Here is a 12,445-nt window from a genome sequence, read left to right on the forward strand (position 1 = left end):
AAGGCAGTGCATACTCAGGAAGACAGTGCATACTCGGGAAGGCAGTGCATACTCAGGAAGGCAGTGCAGTACTCAGGAAGGCAGTGAAGTACTTAGTAAGAAAGCAGTGCAGTACTCAGTAAGCATACTCAGGAAGGCAGTACAGTACTCAGGAAGACAGTGCATACTCAGGAAGGCAGTGCAGTACTCAGGAAGACAGTGCAACTGAGGAAGGCAGTGCATACTCAGGAAGGCAGTGCATACTCAGGAAGACAGTACAGTACTCAGGAAGACAGTGCATACTCAGGAAGACAGTGCATACTCGGGAAGGCAGTGCATACTCAGTAGACCATTACAGTACTTCATGAGGCAGTGCATACTCAGGAAGGCAGTGAATACTCAGTAATGTGGGGCATTGTAGACCCCTCCCTGCTGTGGCAGCTGTAAAGCAGACTAAGTTCAATGAGGCAGCACTTCCGAGTTGCACTGAGGAAGGCAGCCTCCGAGAGATGCTCCCTGAATGAACGGGTCTCCCTCAGTCAAATACGTTTGGGAAATCTGCCGTGCCATAATTTCCAGTTGGAGAGCCACAGTGCACATGAGCATATTTGACTGGGACAGAGCTCAGTAAAGAAACCCACTTGATTTCTTTCTTTCTTTTTTTTTTGTCTAACCCAGACTTCCCAAGTTTAATGGATCATAGGTTTTATTTGAGTCCTATTAATATCCCACCAATCTTGTGTTAGGCAGCCCTGCATTCTCTGGGGAAGTCACGGTCCAAATACGGATTTCCATCGTGTGTGTAGGTGTGCTACAACCGGACTCAAGACCTTCAGTGTCTAGCTTGGTGACTACGTGCTAGTGTTTGTGCTGCTAATGGATTTATTGGGTTTTTTGTTTGTTTCTGTTCTCATTTATCCTTATAAGAATAGTGATGGTCCTGCTTTCATTAGGATCTGTGGACCCTGGACAGTTCTTGTCATTTCCTGAAGTCACGCTGTCATTTCCGGAAGGCAGCTGGTGCTTTGCTAAGCCTCCCGTGCTGGGCAGTACTTCCGTCCTCAAAGAGATGCCCTGCTTAAGCCGGCAACTGGCCAGCGTCCAGGGAACAAAGCAAAAGCACAGTATGTGAATTTGCTGTGTTTCACCAGTTTTATCTTCAGCATTTAAAAATATGTATATACACTGTATATATTTCAATAATAAGTATGTTTTATTTCTAGGAATTCTTGGTTTTTTAATAATGAGCCAAATTAGTGAATTATTTATAATCATGTCTAAAAAATATTGTGTACTGATCACATGGCACTTGGAATCCTCAAATCCCTGAATTAATTCCAATGGAGCAAAACTTGGCAAGAATCAGGATTGACTGTATCAGCAATAATGAATGTCTACTTTGACATGCATTTTTAAAAGGCCCCCGGACACAAGACATCTGAACAGTCACTAACCCAGTGGTTTGTGTTACTCAGACACCATCATGAATATTTCTGTGAAGTCATGATGTATTTGAACATTCTGGAAGCTAATAAGAGCTGTGAGTAAATGCCATATAAGAGTTGTCTGGTACCTATGGTTGGGCAGTGTGTTCGATTCCTCTTTGAGATGCTTGAACAAGTCTTAAGTTTTGGGGCAGGTGAATGATGCTTTAACCACGTGCTGCAACCCCTCCCTAGTCTATGCTGGTATCAGAGTCAGCCAGGAAGCCTGCTAAAGGCCAGGGCGTATCCTCTGGCCACACGGTCTCCTCAGGACAAGTGCCCTCTTTAGCCACCGTGACCTTGGAAGACCCAGGATTGTGTATCCCACACCATAATGTGGGCCAATTTTTGCCAGGGTTGAATTTAAGAGCAACGAATTGAAGCTTTTACGGAGATAGTCAAGACCACAAGCCACAGTGCAGATTGAAAATGGTGACGTGGAGTCTGCTGTCACCGTGACGCGGTGTGAGAGAATGAGTCGCAGGTGCATTATCTCATTGAATTCTGATTCAGCCTTATGAGGTAGGTGTCTGTAGATGACAAAACAGAGCCTTAGGAGACCAACGAACTCTCCTCAAGGCCCGGAGCTGGGGAGGGGTGCAGTGACAGTGGGGGTCAGACACAGGTGAAATGCATCTCATTGCTGCTCTTCCTGAAGTGCCTTCAAGGTCTTTCTGAGACCTTGGGCCAGGGAGGTTATTGGCTCACGTAAGAACACATGGTCACCTTGGGGATCCTGCTAGGGAGACCTCAGCTTCCCATGCCCCCAGCTAAGCCTCACTATGCTGTAACCATTAACTCTAGCTCAGCTCGGACAGGTTCCAACAGACCAACCCCTCTCTGCACTGCCCCCCGCCCCCGTGTCCTAGCCAACCATTCATTCTCAGTCCACACGAAAGCCACGTCAGGAACAACCACTTACTGCCTGGTAATGGGCAGATTTTCTTGAAAACCCTCATTCAACTGGTATTTTTCAGAAAGCATTCGAGAAAGCAACAATGCGCCCCTTAGTCAATGCCTTCTTGTATGAGTGATTCAGTACTTTTATTTTTAATATCCTCACCTTATCTCATCTTTGGATTTTGTCATATAATTTATTGCTTCATAAATTTTACTTTTTGTTACACGAAATTAAAGCTGATATCCAAACCATGGAGCACCTTTAACTTTTTTTTTTTTTTTTTTTTTTGCTTCTGGAATATAGATGATAGAAAAATTTATCAGGTTTACCCATTTCATCTTTTTGTTATAGGATGATTGATTGTATAGTTACATCACACAAAACACTTCTAATAAAGCAATGCTTTAAAGTGTGTATGTGTTTACTTTCAGTTTCAACAAATCAGAAAACAATGGAATTTTCTATTCCAGACTCCTTGATTAAGGAAATTAAAAATTTCCAGACAAGGGTGCCCACTTGAAATATTTTACTGGAGATCCTGGTTAATTCAGTGAGGCAAGAAAAACAAGATACAACATTAGTTTTTACAGGTGATATAATTATAAGCTAGAAAACCTAAGCAAATTAGCTGAAACATTTTTACACAGTTAATACAATTAACATATCAAAATCAATGGGCTTTGCACATACAAACAACGATCAGAAGATAAAGTATAAAGAAAAGACCACATTCTTAACAGGAACAAAAATAAAGAGAAAACAGCTAGGAATAAAATTAAATAAGAAATATGGAAGTCTTAGACGAAGGAAATTTGAAGATGAAGGACACAAGAGAAGAACTGAATACACAGACACATTAAGCTTTTGGATAGGAAGTTATCAGAAATTGTCAAATCTCTGTAAATTAGTTCATCAATATTACCTGATCTCAACTGAGTCAGAGACGTCTAGATAACCCCAATATCCACTCTGCTCCATCCCTTCTAGCAGTTCCTCATCTAGGTACTTGGGCTTCAGATGTGCTTCGACTTGTGCAGAATGGATTACATTGTTAAATGGATAAAGCAAGGAGGCCATTAGACTGATGTGTCCAGGGTGCCACGGAGGCGACATAAACCGACCAAAATCCAGGCCTGAAAATGCTTCAAGGTTACGACATTGAAACCTGAGGACAACCAATCATGAAACTAGACTTTAAGCTACTTTTCCATCTTTCTTTTTTTTTTGGAGAGGGAGGGGAGGAGGAGCAGAGGGAGAAGGAGAGAGAGAGAGAGAGAGAGAATCTTAAGCAGGCTCCACGCCCAGTGTGGGGTTCTCTGGGCTTGCAGGGACCAAGGGGGGGCTCCATCTCATGACCCTGAGATCATGACTTGAGCTGAAATCAAGAGTCTGATGCTTAACCGACTGAGCCACCCAGGTGCCCTCTATAAAAGTCTCTCCCAGAGATCCCGTCAGTGAAATCCTTCTCCTTACCATGTTCCGTCTGGGGCTGCTTGATTTGAACTGATTTTTGCTCAAACTCTTAAAATGTTTTAATATGCCTCAGTTTATTTATTTAACAGTAGTACTGTGTGTGAGGGCAGCAATGAGAAACAACAAAACTTTGAATCAGTAGTAAACTGTTTAAATAAATTAAGATAAATCCGCTCTTGGAATCCTTTGAAGTTGCTTAAAAATACCTCTCTTTTTATTTATTTATTTATTTGAGAGAGAAAGAAAGAAAGGGGGGGGGGCAGAGGGTGAGCGAGCGAGAGTAGGAGCGGGGGGAGGGGCAGAGGGACAAGCAGACTCCCCATTGAGCATGGAGCCTGACATGGAGCTCCATCCCATGACTCTGAGATCATGACCTGAGCCGAAATGAAGAGTTAGATGCTTAACTCACTGAGCCACCCAGGCGCCCCCCCCCAAAATCTTTCTATGTGCATATGTTTGTATCTGCAGAAATATCACTGGAAAGGGACCCAGGCAGCTCAGGGAAAAGGGATGGCAAGGAGACTTAATGTTTCTTGTATACTGCTATTCATTAAAAATTTGTGTATCACATGGTTCTATTTACTTATTTGAAAAATAAAAATAATTTCTTTAAGAAAAACACCATAAATCATGGAGACTGAGTGCAGGCCCTAAGGGAGAGCAGGGCACACAGGCCCAGGTCTCCCTGCTCCCAGGTCTCCCTGCTGCTGATGCAAGATTCATCCCCTGTTTAACACTCACCATGGTGCTGGAGAGATGGTGCCACATATTGGTGATAAGAAGACAACTATGACATATGATCGGATGATTGGAAGGAGAGTAATTGCCTTGATCATTGTAATTATTATCATTTTAAAGACAAGAGATGAATTTTATTTTGGCACTTTCTTGAACAACTTCTGGTCAGTGATTTGTTACCAAAATTTCCACCCCATCTGGGACCCCAGTTCTTATCCTGGGTTAGGGAGTTCGGTAAAGCCTCCTTCCTCCAAACACTAGACCAAAGAGCCCCGCGGGCTGGTTGTGTGCACAGAGTGGGGCGTGGGGAAACACAGTCACGTCTGTCCCCCACTGTCCCTTTGGGGAACCTGCTCATGCGATCAGCGTTTTGTTTAAATAGGGATGCTTTTGAGTATAAAACACAGTCATACTGTAAGGGACACTATGACAGATACCAGGGTGAAGGACAGTCCGGAGAATACCTTTACTTCCTCTCATTATTCCAGTAACACAAAAGAACTTCTTGACTCTACAGCTCCCTCTTCCAAGAGTCTGAAAAGCATCTGCTAGAAACAAAGCTCATGTCTATCGCCCCTCCCAGCGTGTATGTATGTATTCACTCCCGAAACACTTACTGAACGCTTACTACAAAAATTGTTCTTCCTATAAACGGATGAATTTACAACTACACAGGTTAAAAATGTTAGTGAACATCATCCAGCAAGTACTGAAAATGGGTTGAGTGTTGATTCGTAGGACCCTTGGTTTTAAATCTATGTAAATAAATGATTAGACTAAACACACACACACACACACACACAATAGCAGTTCAGCTAATATTGAACAACGGTTATTTATTATTTTCTGTTTCCTGTATGACTTTTATTTGTAAAAACAACATTTAGAAGAAATTATTTAAAAAGATTCATGCATAACCCATTATCTCCATTTTTTCCAATCTACGTCCATAAAAAACACATTTTCCCAAACTGTAGCCAGCATATTTTTTATTCCGCTTTTTATGTTTACTCTTCTGGTATTTCCCATTTTGCTACATAATCATTATAATCATTGTATTTATTGCTGTGTAATAGTCTCTCACATCGATCTACCATAACTTAGATATTCCTGTGTAACTGGGCATTAAATCTTCACAATATTTTGCTGTTATAGATAAAACTGCAATGACATCTTCATGCATATAGCTTTTTCTTGCCTTTGAATGATGCCCATAGGAAAAATTCCCAGGAGTGAGGAGACAAGAAAAGGTAAGAACGAGTGCCATACTTGAAATGAAGTTTGCACTGGGGAATGAACTCAGGATGATAAACAGCCCTGCAATCAGCTAGTCCTGGGAATTCCCAACCAGGTATTGATTGGCTTAATTGATTTTGTGGTGTTCCCTCTCGTCAGCAATGTGCCCACAATAACCTCATCAGGCAGATCGCAGTTGGACAATTCCTACCATTTAAAATGAGCAGTGTTATATAATACCCAGTGCTCATTATATAAGACTGATTCATCACTGAACTCTACCTCTGAAACAAATAATACACTGTATTAATTGAATTTAAATTAAAAATTAAAAAATAAAGCAAAAAATGAGCAGTGTTGACTCCATCTGCAGCTATAGGTCACTGACCTTTTTCCATACTGCTCCCTTTGGTCTAAGCCCGTGCAAGGATATTTCAAAAATAAAGTGACATATACAGGCATTTAAAAAGGAGGAGAATTTCTAGCATGGGGAGTGAGCAGAAGCAACCGAAGGGAGAACACCACCCAGTCCAGACCACTGTGCCCATCCTGAAGTACCTCCTGGGATGTACTGGGATTCATGTGGTGGTGGTTGTTGTTAGTGTGAAAAAAGAGTGTCTTTGATTTGTGGCTCTGGCCACCCTCCCTCCCCCCAGCCCCCCACTCCCATGGTGCTCTCCGATGCTCAGGAGAACATGACATGTTGAACGAGAAGGTGCTTTGGATAACTTCTACTTCATCCACTCAGCGTTTTTTCCTAAAGTATCCTCCCCCAAAATGTAGCATCCTGTGTCAGCCTGAGCTTGGCTTTGGATGATCTTAGCCAATGCACTTCTTCCCCAGCCTGGCTCCCCACCCATCTCTTGTCCTTGGCTCCCCGAGCCACATGAGAATGCAGATCCTGAGTTTGGTCTCCTTCCCAAAGGCGCAGTTCAGTACCAGTCCCCTTGTTTCCCTGGTCATTTTTACCTACGCCCAACGTCAGTGGCCTCTTGTCCTCATTTTCATCAATACTTCCCACTCGGTGCTTTTATTATTTCAATCTCTTGTTCTTACTTCCTTTATTTGCATTTCCTCTTTAGAAGGGAAAGGAAAAGCGGCAGTTTCTGATTACTTGAGAGTTCGGGCTGAACTCCCCGTGATTCTAAAGCACCCTTTTCCTTTACTAACATCGAAGCCGGCAGGCATTCAACTCCGCATTGGTGGGGGGCTCCAGCTCTCAGCAGGATGGTAACATCTGTAACAGCCACACAGGTGGGGGACACTGGGCACAGAGACTTTGCTCGGCTTTCCTGGAAGCTGATCAGTCAATAAAAGCCCTGCGCCCCAGTCTTTCTTCACCAGGATGGAGGTGTCTGATGCTTTGTGTGGGCCCAGAGAGTTCCGTCCTTTACAAGTAGAATGAATAAGGACTGCTTAACCGAGGAAGCAGAGCACTGGAGAGAAGTTGATAATGAACACTCTGGGCAAAGGCACTCGTGCTACGAGGAAGATGTGTAAGAAAATGAAGGTGACAGGAATGCAGTGCGCTCTTACAAATATGGGGAGAGATAGTAAGAAAGCATGCATGAGGCCAGAGGAAGGCAAACGACATGTTGCAGCCTATGAGAAAAAAAGACAATTAAAAAGCCCTTTGTGCAGTGGCGTGGACCACACAATGCACAGATGACAATCTCTGATGTATTGCTTTGCAGCCAAATTTGGAAACGCTGAGGGCATGTGCCAAGTGCTGTCTCGTTAAGTGCGGTTTTGACTTTTAAGGGCAAGTGTGCAAAGGCGTCTCTTCCTGGCCCCAGGAGCTGGTAATTACCAGGGAGACGCTTAACTCCGAAAGGTTGGAACCGAGGAAGGGCATCTGGATATTTTATGCTAGGAAGATCCTGTATCCTTTTACATACCGATCCAGATGCACCAAGGGCATGTCTCAGCTGTGAGGGAGAGTTTCAGCCAGTCCACAAAATCCCAGCGAAATTGTTCATTTGGTGTTTGCTGTACTTTTGTGCTTGTGCCCCTCCTGCCCCACGGCAAGCAGCGAGCGGGGGGGCAGGGCAGTGTAGAGGCGGCAGGCCTGGCTGGTCCCTGCCCTCAGCGTCTAGGCTATGCCAGGAGTCCAGGGAAGAATTCTAAAGGCAGACAGGAACAGGCCAGTGGAAGGATTGAGCTGAAGCGAATGCCCCCAGGGTGATACTAGAGTCACCTCGTGGGGAATTCCAAGTGTCTCAGCTGGGCAGGAGAGGGGCCAACAGAGAACCCTTTCCTTGCTCTCCCCACCCCGCCCCCATCCCCATTCTCCCTTTCTTGTTAAACCTCTTTCTTGTTAAATCATCTTTTCATTTGTGATGGTTATGGCAAATCTGAAAGCACAGCCACTAAGAAGATTACTAGAATCTCTCTCAACCTGCTTTGTTCTTATTTTGCAGTCTGTTATGTTATCAAGAGAATACAGCTCACTTTACCATGCTGTTTTTTCTCAATCATAAAGCGATCCCTCTGTCCTGTGGAGGAAGGAAAGGATTTTTCTCGAGCTACTGAAAGACTTTCTAAATTAGGAGAAACATTTATAAAGGCACATGAAATGGAGGCTTTATTCCCCAGACATTTCCTGGGGCAGACATGTGAGTCTGCAGGAAAGCCACATAATGCTGTTGGGGTAAAATTCACGCTTTGGTTTTGAACCATGATGGAGAGCTGAATTGAATGGTCATAACCGGCATATTTCACATGCTCATAACAAATGGTTATATGCATGGACAGAAGGACTAGAAGATTTATTAATGCCCATACAATTACCAGACAACTATCAAGCTCCACTATGGAAATAGCTACGAGAGTTTATAGGACTCAGGACTGCAAGGTATCACAGTGCTCTCCTATCACACACTGACTTTTCAGCCTCTGTGGTGTAGCATCTCTTCCCATCAGTTCATTGAAAAGCTTCCTGCTCATGGTCTGCCAAATCCAACAGCATGTCCTCTGCCCTCATTCTACTCTTCATTTTGGTGACAACGTCCAGTGTTAAAGAAAATCTCTTCCTCATCGAACCTCCCTTCTCTCTTGGGTCCCATGACATTCCATTCCCCAGTGGTCTCATCCTACATCAGTCTTCTTGCATGATTGTTTTCTCTCTGACTCAGAAGCGGGATACCCCAAGGCCCTGTCCTCAGATCTCCTTTCTCCCTGGGCAATTTCATCTGCTCCAACAATTTCAGCATCATCTTTATAGTGATTATTCCCAAAGGTGTAAGATTCGATTGGCAATATTTATCAAGCACCCACTACACCTTAGCTACTAGGTTAGGCCCCAAATTCAAAATTGTCTATTGTTTGGTACTCTCAAATCATCCTCTGACTTTGCTCTCTTTTCTGAGCTTTAAACTCCCCTGGACATTTCTATTGCTCCATTTCAGGCATCTCAAACTCGACATGTCTAAAACCAACTTCATTTTTTTTTCCTTCTAGAAGTCTACCTACCATTCAGCTGTTCTTTACCCTAGAATCTGGCACTTCCAATCTTTCAAGAGACACTGACTGGAACCTTCATATTTGCTTTATGCTCCTTCTCCTTCCTCATCCTCTATCCAATCAAGTGAGTCTTTCTGCGTTTAGCATTGAGAATTTTTGTATCTCTCTCATTCTCTACCTACTGTCTAGCTCAGATTCTTGCCATGCTGACTTGAACTATTGCAATAGATTTCTAATTGTTTTCTCTGTCTGTAATTTCTCATAATTTAAATTAATGGTCAAAGTTATTTCCTAAACCAATGGTCAGACTCAAGACCCCTCAGTGATATGCTGTTGCCCAAACAATAAAGTTTTTATCAAGCAGACTCCCTACTGAGCACAGAGCCCGCTGCCAGGCTCCATCTCACAACCCCAAGATCATGACCTGAGCCAAAACCAAGGGTCAGACACTTAACCGACTGAACCACCGAGGCGCCCCCTCATTTATTTACAAATGGGCCTTTGCTCATGGCTGTGCTCTTAGCCTTGAGTGCTGGTCTCCACTTTTCTAACTTATGCTCACTTGTCAAGAGTGCAAAGGAAGAAAAGCAATCAAATAGGAGCCCTAGGTTTTGGACCTGAGCAGGTGGTAACGTCATTTATTGAAACAGTGAAGACCTTGGAGAAGAGAGGATAGTGTGTGTGTGTGTGTGTGTGTGTGTTGGGAGGGGAATAGGCTATCAGTAGTTTGTCCATGTTGAGTTGAAATGGTTATTAGACATGCAAGTAGAGATGCTGGGTAGGCAGTATGAGTTTAAGTTGGGCTGGAGAGTCATATCACACAGATGGTTTTTAAGGGTGTATAACTATGAAAAATTGAGTAGCAATAGAGAAATACTTAAAAGAGAGAGAAGTCCAAGAGGAGAAGAGGAGAGGAAGTCATTGGAGACCAGAAGAATCAATAACCCTTGGGAGGAGTTTTGATGTGACGAACAGCAGAGACATGCCCTGCAGTAGGTGGCATGGAACTTAAGGTCAATTACCTCCCAAGCGATTTGCATAAATCATCTTAATCCTAATAACCCTGCAAGGTGGCTGCTATTATACATCTTCTGCAGATGAGGAAATTTAAACTTATGGGTCACTACCTATGAAGAAATATATTGGAATCCCTCTCTCCAGATATCCAAAAAGAGCAATGTTAACAAAAAAAATAAACACCTTTCTTCCCTTTTCCTGTTGTCTTATGATTAACATAGAGCAACTTTTGGCTAACGCACAGGCAAATCTGTTTCTCTTCTTGTTGTGTATGATACATTGGTAGACGCAGAACTAATACATCAACAGCTTGTGATTTTTGTGACCGAATGATCTCAGGCGATCCTTGAGACAGTAGGAGCTGATGAGCGCCCCACTGTCAACTGGCAAATAGTTGAATGGGTACTTGGCAGCAGAGCCCATCTTTGATAAGATTACAACTTCCTCAAAGTTTATATTTAGGGCCCCTCTTCTTCCTTCTACATTATTTTCTCTCCTTTTTGGCACTTCAGTTCCTCAATCCAGGTACTCAGTCCTTGGTTGCAATCAGACTTCTCTGATGCTCCACATTGATACATATTTGATAGCCTAATCTGCCCAAAATGATGCCAACTCTGCTCCCCAACCCCCTTCCTTTTTGTCTAGGGAGACTGGGCACCCACATCAAATAAGAATCAGGTAAATCCCTTCCCAATGTGCAAGTGATGGTTGGATCTTTGTCTAGAGTTGTTGAGTCTAAAGTCAATAATCACAGAAAATGTAAGAAGATACTGGTCAGTTCAGTTCTTCCCTGTGCCTGGGGTTTGAGGAGGAGGAGGAAAGTGATAGCAATGGGGATAATAGGAAATACTTTTCTTCCCGTGGTTGACAGTCTATATGTTCTCCAGCATAGAAGGGAGATCTGAGCAGAATACTTCAAAGCATGATTAAAAATTAATGGATTATATAACAATCAATTTAGCAAAACTGACCCATAAAAGTGATTATTGTTCTTTAAAAGTTAGGGTTTCTAGGAGATGATAGTGTTACTTTAGTGAGCTTAATTCCCCTTCTGGAATTGTCTTCAGATCCAATGTCTATACCATGCGTGAATACCAATCTCATCTAGATAGTCACTTCTTTTTTGACTTAGGGTATATTTCCCATTTTGATCACCTTCTTCTTTTTTAGCTGTCAGAACTATGAGAAACAAATATTTGCTGTTTAAGCTGCCAAATCTATGGTAGTTTTGTTATAGCAGGCTGAACAAAGTAAGACAGGCACTTAGAGTTTGTTCAACAGGCCAGATCAATACAGGTGGGAATAGTCAATGGCAACACTGAGTCAAACTGACCATATGGTTGCACAGGAGAGAGTGTGAGCTGGGGTGTGAACATCACAGAGGAGTCAGGACCTAAATAAGATCTTAAAGCCTAGATAGGTGGAGGAGTAGCAAAGGGCATTTCCAGAATACCGTGAGCAGTGGCAGGGAAAGGTTTGATCACCTTTTCTTAAAAGTTTTTATTTATTTAAGTAATCTCTATGCCCAAAATGTGGCTCAGACTCATGACCCTGAGATTAAGAGTCACATGCTCTTCTGACTGAGCCAGCCATGTGCTCTGATCACTTTCTTAAAAGTAATAATGCCTATGGAATATTTTGTGGCAACATCTTAAGCATTTTAAATACTTTATCTTATTTGATATATTCGGCAATCCTATGACAAATCAGTTAGGGTGGGATGGATGCCCTTCTCATGGGAGGCACACAAGTCCTGTAGCAGTGGGCAATATAGCAAAGGGGGAGATCAATATTTGGAAAAAATAAAATAATCTCCTGCAATAGCTTATGAAGAAGGAAGAAGAGGAGGGTAAGGAAAGAAACTAACCAAAGAACCAACATAAATAACAGAATTGAAAAGTAAAATGCATTTTCCAAGAGACATAAAAGAAAATAGAAATACATCAGTTTATGCATTAGACTCATGAAAAGATGAAAAGGAAAGACTTCTCTTAACTAAAAAGGAAAGTATTTGGGGGGCTGAAGATACAGAAGTGTTCCAAAGACCCCCTTGGTTATCAGTAACCTAGGTAGTGTCAAAAACAACTGTATTCCTTCCATATACACTGAATCAGGAAAGAATATTGTTAAAAGTTGCTCAGATTCATTGAATACG

This window comes from Mirounga leonina, unplaced genomic scaffold (genome assembly GCF_011800145.1).
Source record: "Mirounga leonina isolate KUSES-001 unplaced genomic scaffold, KU_Mleo_1.0 Mir_152, whole genome shotgun sequence".
In the NCBI taxonomy this organism is placed as follows: Eukaryota; Metazoa; Chordata; class Mammalia; order Carnivora; family Phocidae; genus Mirounga; species Mirounga leonina.